This window comes from Heteronotia binoei, chromosome 10, assembly GCF_032191835.1.
Source record: "Heteronotia binoei isolate CCM8104 ecotype False Entrance Well chromosome 10, APGP_CSIRO_Hbin_v1, whole genome shotgun sequence".
NCBI lineage: Eukaryota > Metazoa > Chordata > Lepidosauria > Squamata > Gekkonidae > Heteronotia > Heteronotia binoei.
The window spans coordinates 80816436-80828453 of record NC_083232.1 but is presented as its reverse complement, the minus strand read 5'-3'; positions in this window follow the sequence as shown (position 1 = coordinate 80828453).

Below are 12018 nucleotides of genomic sequence, written 5' to 3'. Positions count from 1 at the left end.
ATGTGCACCAATGCCCGCTGCCTCCTTCCCCTCCCCAACCCACTTCTCCCTGGCTCTGTGTGCTCCTCCAGCACCCGCTGCCTGCCTCTCCTCTGACCCACTTCTCCCCCGCCTGCTGCCCAGCTACCAGCCCCTTTGGCCCAGGGAAGCCAACTTTCTCTCTGCCCTGTCTGCATGATCTGCTGTTCTCTGTTTACCAGTACAGTTGTCAGAAAAGGCAACAATAATAGGGCTGGGGATGGCACAGTCAACTCAGATGGGATGCAGTGGCAGGCGTTGGCAAAGCAGGCAGCATGCACATGTTCCTAGGCTTGCTCCTCGGTGCTGCCAGGCAAACGGATGCCTAGGGGATGGGGCCAGCAGTGCCCACCCCCTAGTGTGTGTGTGCCTGGCCTCAGAGAGAGTGGGAGGCACGGCGGGTGGCACTTGCTCTGGGGCGGGGACAGGGTGGTTGGTCCTAGCAGGGCTGATCTGCGCTGTGAAGAATTGGCAGCAGGATAGGTGGCGGCACAGCAAAGGTTCCCTTTCCCCATCACATGCCTTGCCAAGCTGATGCCGCCCCCTTTCCCTGCGCTTGGGACAAAATACCCCTTCTTCCCACCTAAATCTGGCCCTGATACCTGATTGGTATCAGAGGTGTTTCACTGTTCTACCCCCATGTGATCATGATTCCACCAATTGAAACCAACTCCCCACCCCGCAGTTCTAGAAAGGAAAACATACATGCACAGATCAAATTAGACATAAATGAAGTTAGGACCTTATGTTTTAAACAAACAAAACTAATTAGCTATCCCATGCGAAGAGTGTAGAAAAGACTACAGGGGAAGCAAGAAGAGAGCTTTCCTCCTTTGCCTTTTCCTTTCATTCAGATTGCCCCTTGAAGCTGCAAATAACTGGAGGGTTTTAGAGGGGGGAGACAGCTGTGCACCTTCAGCTGTGCACCTCTACATGGGGATGCTAATTAGTTTTCAAAAAAATCTATGGGCGATCCTAATCACAGATCTCCTGTGTCATTTCTAGCTTGACCTTTAAGATGATGTTTCTGAGGCTTTTCCCATGAAGCATAATCCGCTGTTTTCCAGACAGATTTATTGTTAGAGGGAAAGGCCAGCGTTATCTCCCTCAAGAATGCAGAAATTGCCTCCAATGATTCTGCCCAGTTGAAGGGATGTGGCTAGTTTTAACTCTTTAGAAGAAAGTCATGCCCCCCCCCCCGACTTACTTGAGGTCGTTTTGAAACCTCAGGGTGGGGCAGGATCGAGGGGCAGGATATGCCCCCTTATGGTGTCACACTGCATGGGCAGAGCTGCATCATCTGGAAGAGCCCCAGCAGCAGCCTACAGCTTGCTGCCTCAGCTAGTGGGGACAGGCCAAGGGAGGGACTTGCTCAAGGGCCTTCCCTGGGTTCACCCCTCCCCTTTTATAGCAATGTGGCCGCCAGGGCCCTCCCATTCCAGCTTTGGCCATTTTCACAAACAGTTGGAGCGTGGTCGTCCCTACCTTTGATCAGCAGATCTGGCAAGTATGCGCCGAGCTCTGCGGCCTTTCCCTTGACTCTGGTGGCAGGTTTCAGGCAGGTGAACAGGTGGCTTCCCAAGGGTCTCACAGGGAAGAAGCAGTAAGGAATGTGATCAGAAAGGGAAAGTAGACAAAGAGACAAAAAGCAGGGTAGGGGAGGAAAAGGGGATTCTTAAAGAGCTCCTTCAGTCAGGCAGTTAATAGTGATGGGTTAACTGGTATAGTTAGTCTAGTTCCTACTGATTAGTTTAGCAGAGTGCTTTAAGCTATATACGCAGCAGCGTCTTTCTTTTGAGATATCCAAGCCAAGTCACAAAGTTACACAGAGCCACTCTTCAGTTTGAAGATTAATAATAGTCTCTTTATTTAGGAACTACAGCCTAAAGCTTAGAAAGAGGAATAGTATACTACTTTAACTTACTATGGGTGTCCTCTCTCTTGGTGTGTTCAAGGAGAAGTGTGTTGGGGGAACGGATAAACAGAAGGAAGGAAGTTGCTTCCTGAGAACAGCATTCTACATATCAAAGGGAAAGTAGCAGAAGAGTAAACAGAAAGAAAGCTTAGGGCGTGGTCAGACATACCTATAGCAGCATCATAGTCCGTTATCCGTTTAGTTATTATGCGCACATCCAGATGACAACATCTGTCAATCGGCTGTCAGTCACCACTATCCCGTCTTGCCCCAGATCCATGTTGGACTAATTTGATGGTGGAGAAAGTCCGGACCTTTCTCCCTGAGGCGGGACATATACTTTTTTCCATCTGGATGATGCTTGCGGGATATTGACGCTTGGATGCATTTCACCTTGTCCCCCGGTCTGCCAGCCTTTAAAAAAAAATCCTTTAAAGTCAGTCATACGCATGAGAGCATGGCTATGAATATTTTTGCACTTATGTGGGTTTCAGCGCAGAGTTGAGCGGAGTGCTGTTAACGCTTTTATGTGCGGTGATCCCCCCCATTATTGGAGGATTTGTGTAGCAACAACTCCGTTCCTTCGATAAAAAGTAATCCATGCCTATACATGGTTTCAGCAGCTGTACTTGGTTGCCGGGACTAATTTTTTCCCCACCTGGAATATAACGTGCCATTCCTTGCCTCCCAGCAAATGGTCGGGAACCAGCACAAGTCAAGATGTCCAGCGTTCAGGGACTGTCCTGGCGAAGAAATGAGATGCTCAACCTGCTGGCAATATGGGGGGAGATCAAGGCACAGATGTTACTGAGGCAATCTCACAGGAACACTGATGTGTACCAGGAGATTGCTAATAAGATGGCCGCTCGAGGACACAAAAGGGCCCCTTTGGAATGCTGCACGAAAACGAAGGTGTTGCGAGCAGAATACAAGAAAGCTGTGCCAGCCAACACCAAATCAGGTAAAAGTAGGACTACATGCCCTTACTAAGACAAGTTAGATGCCATCCTACATGGAAAAGCGGACATCCGCCTGGCCAGGTGGTGGGGAAAAATGACATTGTTTTGTGCTCCAGGTGGACCAACAGCCAAGTTTGTGGGAAGCATGAATTGACTGCACTGAGAGTTCTGTCCTTCATGTTTAAAGGGGAGTGTACATGTTTTAAATGCCTTCCCACAAGACACGAGGAAGCACAGGGTCACCTTCATTCTGTGCTCATAGAATCTGACCTTTTGTATCAATTTTGACAAAATTATAACAAAATGTATAATTCCTTCTCCTCCCACATTTGTCCATCCATCTGTAAGTAGTGCAAGACACAGTGCTTCATTAATTTTTCCTTACACAGATTCCATTACACATTCATATTAAAAGAGGTTTGCTTAAAGAATGTCTGCTGGGCAAATGGTGTGATGGTCTTAGTAATTTTAAAGCTTCTTGCCAGTATGTATTTTCAGTTATTGAAAATGGTGTTCCAGAAGAATATGTTGCTCTAGTAATAGCTTGATCAATTTTTTCCTGATCTTCAGGTGTCACCTTTTCTACAAATGAATTAATTGAATAATTTTTGGATGCAGCTGTCTTCCATATCTATCTGTTCACTTGAAGCGCTGCTGATGGGACAACACTTTGTGTTGCTGCTGATATTACAGATGGAGTAGAAAGAGGACTTCTTGAATGAGAAGGTTGAGAAAAACTATGTGCATTTTCATCATTGTGGTCCTCTTCACTTAGATCCATGAAGGATTTTTTTAATATCTACAGGACACTTGTTACATACAAGAATGTGTTTTGTCATCCTGGTAGCATTTGGAAATGCATATTTCGTCTGACAATATTTGAAAATCACATTTTTCTTCTCAGAAGAACTTGTAATGTGAAAATGCCTCCATATGTTAGATGTTGGTCACACCATTTTCCTGAGGGGAGTAAGAGGAAAGAAAAATAATCTAATGGTTAGTTTACAAGAAGGCACTAATTTATGGTTGTGAGTGGGTGGGGGGAGTAAAGAACCAGATTAGTGGTAATTGAGTTATTATTTACACAAAGGTTATAAAGATAAACTAATGTAGCTAAACAATTCACTTGTCTGGAATCAGATAAATGAAAACTCTTACCTTTTTTAATTAAGTATATCCTTTCAGGTCCTTTTTGTTGCTCAGTATTTTCTTCCAATGCTCTGAGTGCCAGTACACCCTACTCACCCACATGCAAAAACAAAACTGAAACCTTTTTCTTTTCTTGTGACAATAGCACCTCCTAAAGGAAGAAATGCATCTTGCATTGGAGAGTTCAGTTTGTAACCTAGGATTCGCTTGTCCTCAGTGCACAGAAATTAGAATAATCTGATACCATACTTATTTTTTTGAAATGATTTGGAAAATATTTGAACACCTTGTCTTAAAATATTTTATTCATCATGTTAAAATAAAACGTTCCATAATCATTTTTTCTTTTCTTTTTTTTTCAATTTTCCCCAGTTTTTTAGAGAGAGAAAAAAAGGTTCCAGGAAAAATAAGTGGGGGGGGGGGGAGAAATGTTTTTTTTCCAAATTTTCCAATTTTTTTCTTGGCCTTCACATCTCCATACTTGGTATACTTTTTGCTTTTAATAAAACCAGGACTTGTAGTGACCGTTGTCCCTAACAAATTTTGTGTCCCCACCGCGTGGTACTTAATATAATTACATACATGGCATGGCCCAAGGTGCTGCCCTCTCTGTCAGAGCCAGTCCTCCAAAGAAAAGCCCTTGACACCCCTGACTTGTGTCGCCCAATGAAATTAGAGTAATAGATTTCACCGAGCATTCGTGTACCTGGACATCTAAAAATGCTCTATCCACTGCTCGTTCTCCCAGACATGGGTGGCAAACACCCTCCACCACTCAGTAGAGCATGGGTAGGACCACCATCTCCTGTGTGCTCCCTTAGCTGCAAGATGACCTACATACAAAAGGTTAGCATGGGAGATGAGAGTGCACTGCCTCAAACGCCTACCCTGATGTGACAGATGGCTGTGGTTATTCGTGAACTTCCTTCTCCTAATCCACACAGCCTCCTGTCGATGAAGGGAGAAGATCACCAGACAAGTAGATATCAGGGCAGCAGCATCTGTCGCTAGACCAGTAATCACAGCCAACTTTTCCAATTCCACACCCATCTCTGCTTTCTATTCAATCTGGAGTGGGAAAAATTGAATAGTTATTTGAGGCGGGCTCAAGAGGGCCAATCAGATCTGGCCACCAAGTGGAATGGTCTCTGACCTTGGGAAAATGCCCATCTGCTTCAGAGAGCATCACCAAAATAAATGCTCAGTATGAGCGCAATGTCCATCCGCAGCTTGAATCCTTGGGTCCATTTGTGTGCATGCTCTGCAGGAAAACCTGATATACAATTCAGCATCTGATCGCTGAAAAGTGGGACACCATTGGGATGGTTTATGCTCCAACGGTCTGCACGCGCACACCCCCCCCCCCCCCGAAATTAAGACACTATCAGCTTGGACACATGATAGTTCAACTGCAGCTTCCATGCTGCTTTATTTTCCTCCGCCTCAGATATGTGTTCTTCTGCATATTAAATGGTAGGTCTGACTGCACCCTTAGTCTGCCTATCTAGCTGTCTGACTCTCTTGCCACAAAATCTGGAGGCTGAGGCAGGAGACATTGCTCAGTCCTTCGCTTCCAACCAATAGCCATGCCTGGGACCAGGGAATCAATTTGCCAGGGTTCTTCCCTGCCTCTGCTTTCCTTCACAATTGAAGAAGAAAAGATTAGATTTATATCCCCACCCTTCACTACCCAAGAGACTCTCAGAGCTGATTTAAACAACAGGTTTGCACAACTGCCAAAGCCTGTTTGTATCCTATTAGTTGCCTTCCATACTTTTTGTGGCAAGTCAAATTCTAACCCCCTATCTTGGAATTGCTTACCTTGTTGATATGGAAGACAGAAAGGCCTTGAGGAAGGGTCCCATTGCTTGTCTTAGAATGAAGGGGGAGACTGTCGTGACAGGTCTCTTGCACCTGAGACTTCAGGCATTGGAGAGTGGCAGAGGCCTCTGTCAGTGTTGGCATACCCAAGGCTTCAGGATGTTCTGCAGCTGGCCCCTGACTCCGCTGGAAAAGCCCAGCAGCTATGTTACAGAGCTGGGCTATGGGGCCAGCCTTGCTCTACGCCAATACAGTCTGCACAAATTTGTATAGCTCAGCCTGGAGTTAGATGAGGTATGACATAACCAATTTGGAAGACTTCACCCCACTGAAGAGACGAATGGGCCACTTTATTCAATTGATTAAAACAGCAAGGGCAATAACATAACATACAGCACAGCAGGGCCAGAGGTCAAAACATCCCCTCCCCTGCTGCATAACAGGCGAGCCACCTTTGCCTCTAGGTAGAGCCATCCTTAAATGGCTCATACCCAGCCGGCACAGCAAGTTGGGAATGCCCTGGAGTTCCAAACCCAGCCGCATGGTTGAAGGGAAGGATCAATCCAGGCAACCCAAGGGAGTCTGTCATCTCACTCAACCAGGCCGCATGGTCCTGGATGATTCAACAAGACCCCCATGTCCCCACCAAAGCGGGGTTTGCAAATGGTGCTCACCAAGTTGCATAATCTAAATAAACAGAATCCTGCCACCACAAGGACAAACCTCTGCTTAGGCCATTGAGCCCATCTAAATACCTAAAACAGCCCTTGCCTTAAATCTTCTAAAAAGGCATAATTTCCTTTATCGTAAAGGTGCATTCTGTCCACCCTCGTGCAATCAGCACGAATTCCAGGATGAGGCCCAACGCACCCTCCAGGACTTTTTAAAGTTCTAGATTAGCTTTATGCCGAGCTCTCTTGATAGTCTGCGGGTCCCACGCCCCGTGCCACACTTGCCGTGGAATCATGGCAGACCACAACAAGACAGTCTGCAGCCAACGGCCTTTGATGACTCTCAAGTCATCCTTGGCCTGCAAGATGAGGGCCTTCCCTTTGAGTGGCTCAAGGTCATTACCCCCTAAGTGGATAACCAGAACATGAGGTAGCTGACCAACACCACCCTCAAACAACAAGAGCAACAAACCAGACCATCGGAGACCCCACTGTCCACGCCATTTCAAAGTGGCCCACTTGTTGATGCCTTATTGTGAACCGGCGGCAATCCTCCTTGCTCGATGAGCTGCCCAGAAAACAAAACTGTCTCTGCATATGAGAACGTGACGTCACTCGCCATGGCTACAGCACCTAAAGAAAGAAAACAAAGTAACAAAATTAACCCAGAAACCTATTGCTAACTACTGCAATGCAAGAGGGGTACATAGCCCCAATATGCTGCAGAACGCCACCTGCCTAGCCACTGAATAGCAGGTGGCGTGTAACCCAAGGTTGCAGCTGTTGATGCCACCCCAATACGAAAGAAATGAGTGCCAAATTTCACTCCCGCCAAGCCTAGACAGTGCTTTGGCAGACACTGATCAGAACTGGTGCTTCGTCAGGGGACTACTATCCACATGCTGAAACAACAAACCAGCACTAAGACCACGGGCAGCAAGGTAGTGAGACAAGGCCAACATGGGAAATAGCTGCAACCGGTGAAGATCGGGTAAGTTGCCTTCCAGAATGTGGAATGGCGGTGGCCGGAAAGGTAAGTGTCTGTAAACTCCTTGGCACCTTTGCAGAAGCACTGGGAACCGCACCTGTCTCCACCAGAGCTGAGCTATGAGGATACATGGTACCTTTCGGTGAGGAGACATGCTACAGTCTGCCTCAGTAGAGGGATTGGGGGGGGGGAGGCATACAGGAACTCCCCTCGCCATGGGATGTGGAAGGCATCACCTAATGATTCTGGATCCCAACCCTCCCGGGTACAGAATTGGGGCAATTTCTTGTTTTTTGCGGTCACAAACAAGTCTATTGTGGGGCATCCCCATTTGTTGCAAAGGTCTTGGGAAATTGTGCAATCTAGGGGCCAGTTGTACGGGTCATTGCTTAAGCGACTGAGAGCGTCCACTAGGCCGTTCAAGTGACCTGCGATGTGTGCCGCCTGTAAAATGACCTGATGTGAAATTGCCCAATGCCAGATCTGGATTGCTTGTTTGCAGAGCATGAGAGAAGCCGTACCGCCCTGTTTGTTCACATAATACTTGGTGGTGGTATTGCCAGTCAGTATCAGCACTTTCTGGCCCTGCAACATATCTGTGAACTGGTTAAGGGCATTTGCTATGGCCTTCAATCTAAGACATTAATGTGCAAGGTGCGCTCGTAGGATGTCCTGAGTCCATGGACTGTGGTGGTGCTGATATGCGCTCCCCATCCAGTGAGGGAGGCATCTTTTGTTATTGTAATCTCCGGTTTAAAAACACCAAATGGCATTCGTGAACTCAAATTTGCAGTGTTTAACCACCAGCGTAAGCTGCGCTGTATGTGTCTAAGTAGGGATAATAATTTTGCACTGTGGTGTTTCTGAAGTTTAAATGATCGGACAAACCAATTTTGGAGTGTTCTCATATGTAAACGTGCAAATGGCACTACAAAGACTGATGAGGCGATAAACCCGAGTAACATTGGAATGCTATGAGCTGAGTGTCACCTTATGGTGAGAAAATTCTGCACCAGAGTCCAAATCTTTTGCTTCCTGTTTTCTGGAAGGAACGCTTTGCATCTTTCAGGATCTATGTCAGCTCCAATGAAAGAAATCTTGTGAGTTGGAGTTAAGCAGGATTTGCAGCAATTGATTTGGAGTCCTAACATGGTGCGTGCAGCATTTTAATGCATATTGAATTTGTTATGGCAACTGTTGTTTCGACTTTGCCAGATATGGAAAAATCTGGCAATCTATTGATCTCAAATGAGCTATGATTACTGCTACAAATTTTGTAAATACCCTGGGTGTTGTCGCTAACCCAAAGAGTAGAGAAGTATACTCATATACCGATGTGCCCAGTATAAATCTCGGGTATTTGCGGTGGGCAGGAAATATGGGTACATGGAAGTACGCATCTTTTAAATCAGTGGTGGAAAACCAGTCCACCTTATGAAGAAAGTCAGACACCATATAAAGGGAAATCACTTTATATTTTCTTATATGCAGAAACAAATTTAACTGCCTTAAATCTAAAATGGGGTGAGCCCCACCCTCACTTTTTGTTACCACAAAAAAAATGAGGAGTAAAACCCCAACAAATTTGTTGTGGGTGGTACTTCAGCTACTGCTCCCTTAAGCAACAATTCTTGTAATGCATCTTGAACCATAATTGTAGGTGGAACAGTTGAATAACAAGGTAAGGTTACAAATGGTAACTGCACAAATTCAATACAGTACCCTTCAGCTACAACAGGCAGCATCCAACGATCAGTGGTAGTGTGTTGCCATTTCACTAAATCTGGCAACGAGCCTTCATTAAATGAAGGTATCGTTGTGGGCTGTGAGAGTCAGAAGAGTGGCTTGGGAGGTTGTGGGGGGTCATGTTGCTGTTGTGGTGGTTGTGGTTGTTGGCCCTGAGCAGCTCTCCCCCAGCTACCTCCATGCTGCTGCTGTTGCTGAGGCTGAGGTGGATATGCTCTGTTAGGAGGATACTGGAACAGTGCTGGTGGTCTCTGCTGGTAAGGTCAGTATCTGGAATAAGGATACGATGAGCAATACTGGGATCATGGTTTATATTGATTATGTTGGGGTTGAAAAACACCGTTAAGATCCAGCTGTCGATTCTTGCACTTTTCTCTGAGGAATTCATTGGTCGAAGTGGAAAAGAGTGAGTCCTTCAAAAGGCAAGTTTTCTATGTGGTTTCGGGAGTCCTGAGGTAACACTGTGGACTGCATCCAAGCATGGCGTCTTAGCACTGTGGGAAAGGCTAAGCCTCAGACGGACGAATCAGCAGAGGGCTTGCTGGTGTTTAGCTGCTGCTTTGCCAGTTTTGTGGCTTCTGTATGCAAGATCTTAGCCATTGCTCTGTCTTGCTCTGGTAAGAGGTGTAATAAAGGCTGAAGTTTATAGAAGAAGAAGAAGATATTGGACTCCAAAGAGTCTCAGAGTGACTCACAATCTCCTTTACCTTCCTCTCCTACAACAGACACCCTGTGAGATGGGTGGGGCTGGAGAGGGCTCTCACAGCAGCTGCCCTTTCAAGGACAACCTCTGCCAGAGCTATGGCTGACCCAAGGCCATGCTAAACTAAACTAAAGTGGAGGAGTGGGGAATCAAACCCAGTTCTCCCAGATAAGAGTCTGCACACTTAACCACTACACCAAACTTCCTGCAGGAAGAAAGAATAAGCAGCCATAATAGCTTGATAGTTTGCTATTTTTAGATTTAAAGCTGCCTCAGCATAGGCTTTTCTTACTAATGCATCAATCTTTTTTCCCTCTTTATTCGTCAGGGTTGATTGCAGTCCGGACCTATATCTACCCTGCATCTCCTCAGCAATTAATGAAGAGGGAATGGGGTGGGTGAATAAGAAGGCACAGTTTTTGGGGTGTACCCGATACTGATTATCGACCCTGTGTGAAGTGGCCGGCAGGAAAGCAGGTTTCTTCCAGAGTTCCTGTGCAAGGTCTGTGATTTCCTCAATGAGGGGAAAAGTCACGAGCTGCGGTATTTCAGGGTAAAGTTTACTCATATTTTTACCCTTCGGCTTTGTTTCCAGCAGTGCAACTGGAAGTTTGAGTGCCTGGGACATTCTGGTCATTTGATCATATGATAAACGAAGGTCCTCAGAGGGAGAGTCTAACTCAGTATGTCCTACCAGCAAGGTTTATGGTCCCTCCCCTGGAGAGTCTATAATAGAAGTCACATCCCTTGTGAGTTCAGTAGATGAATGGCAGGGTGTCCACTGTTGAGGTGGGTAGGGCTCAGTCGGCAGGAACAGTGCTGAAGCCCATGAGACATCATCCTTATCTAGCCACACGTCAGCTGGGTCTGTTTCCCTCAGAAATGACAGAGGTCTTGGTTGACGTGTGGGATATGGAGACTGTCTTGGTACAAGTATTATTGGCGAAGGTATTCGCTGAGGGGACCACCGGGATGGTGAAGGATCCCTAGGATCCCTTTGTGGCATTCAAGGAAGAGGTGGAGCGTCCTCTGCCTCCTTCAATCGGGGACTAGACCGGGAGCGGCTTGACTTTTGTTTTGTCTTTGTGTTTTTAGGTAGGGGCTCGGAGCCCGAATGGGTTGGTACCGCTGGTGGCTGAGGTCTGGGTTCCTGGCCAGGAGGTGGCAGGGAACTATCGGAACGTACTGATGCCGGTGTAGGAGGAGGTAAGTCAGCTTGGTACATAGATGGAGTTGGATCTGTTGGTTTGAGTACCTTTTCCCAAAGGGACGCTCTGAGTCGCGCCCATCTGTCTAACCTAGTTTTGTTGGTGAATTTTTGACATATCGCACAAGCCCCCACATTATGTATCTCACCAAGGCAAATGACACATAAATCGTGTTCACTAGTTTTGGTCATACTTGCTGTGCACTGAAGGCACTTTTTGAAATCAGCCAGTTTCGGAGTAGCCATTACCTCAGTATGAAGTAATTGATCAGAGTGCAAACAGAGGTCTTTCCCCAAAGGTGGCAAAAGAAGAACTAAGGGGGTGTGCGGAGCTCCCGAGTATTTAACAGCCCATTTTGGCAGGAAGCGAGCTGATTGGATATTGTCCATGGAGCTCTGCCCACATGTCTACAAGCTAGAGAAAAATTTTCTCCGAAGAAAGGCCTGCGCAAGCGCAGAGCCCATGTGGGACTGCCAAGGCCAATGACCATGAACTTCTGATAGGCAGCCCAGAAGGAACAACTGGGGAACTTTGTGCAGACCAACATAGAGTCAGTCTGAATTCCCAGAGAGACCCAATAACCATGGGGAAAGGTAGGATATTATAGGAAATTGCCGTAGTAAAGTGACACAAGGAACCAATAAGAAGGCTCCTTAATGAGCGAGCCTCTTAAGTCACCCAAAACAATGACTATGCAGCCTCCATGTGTGACTATTCATGCAAAAGTGCTTAGATTGTAATCTTAGAAAAATGGAGAGGGGGGGATGTTTTACTGCTAACTCAACATTAAAAAGCCTGCCAGTTAACCTGCCAGAGGACAGATTAATTACAGATTATCAC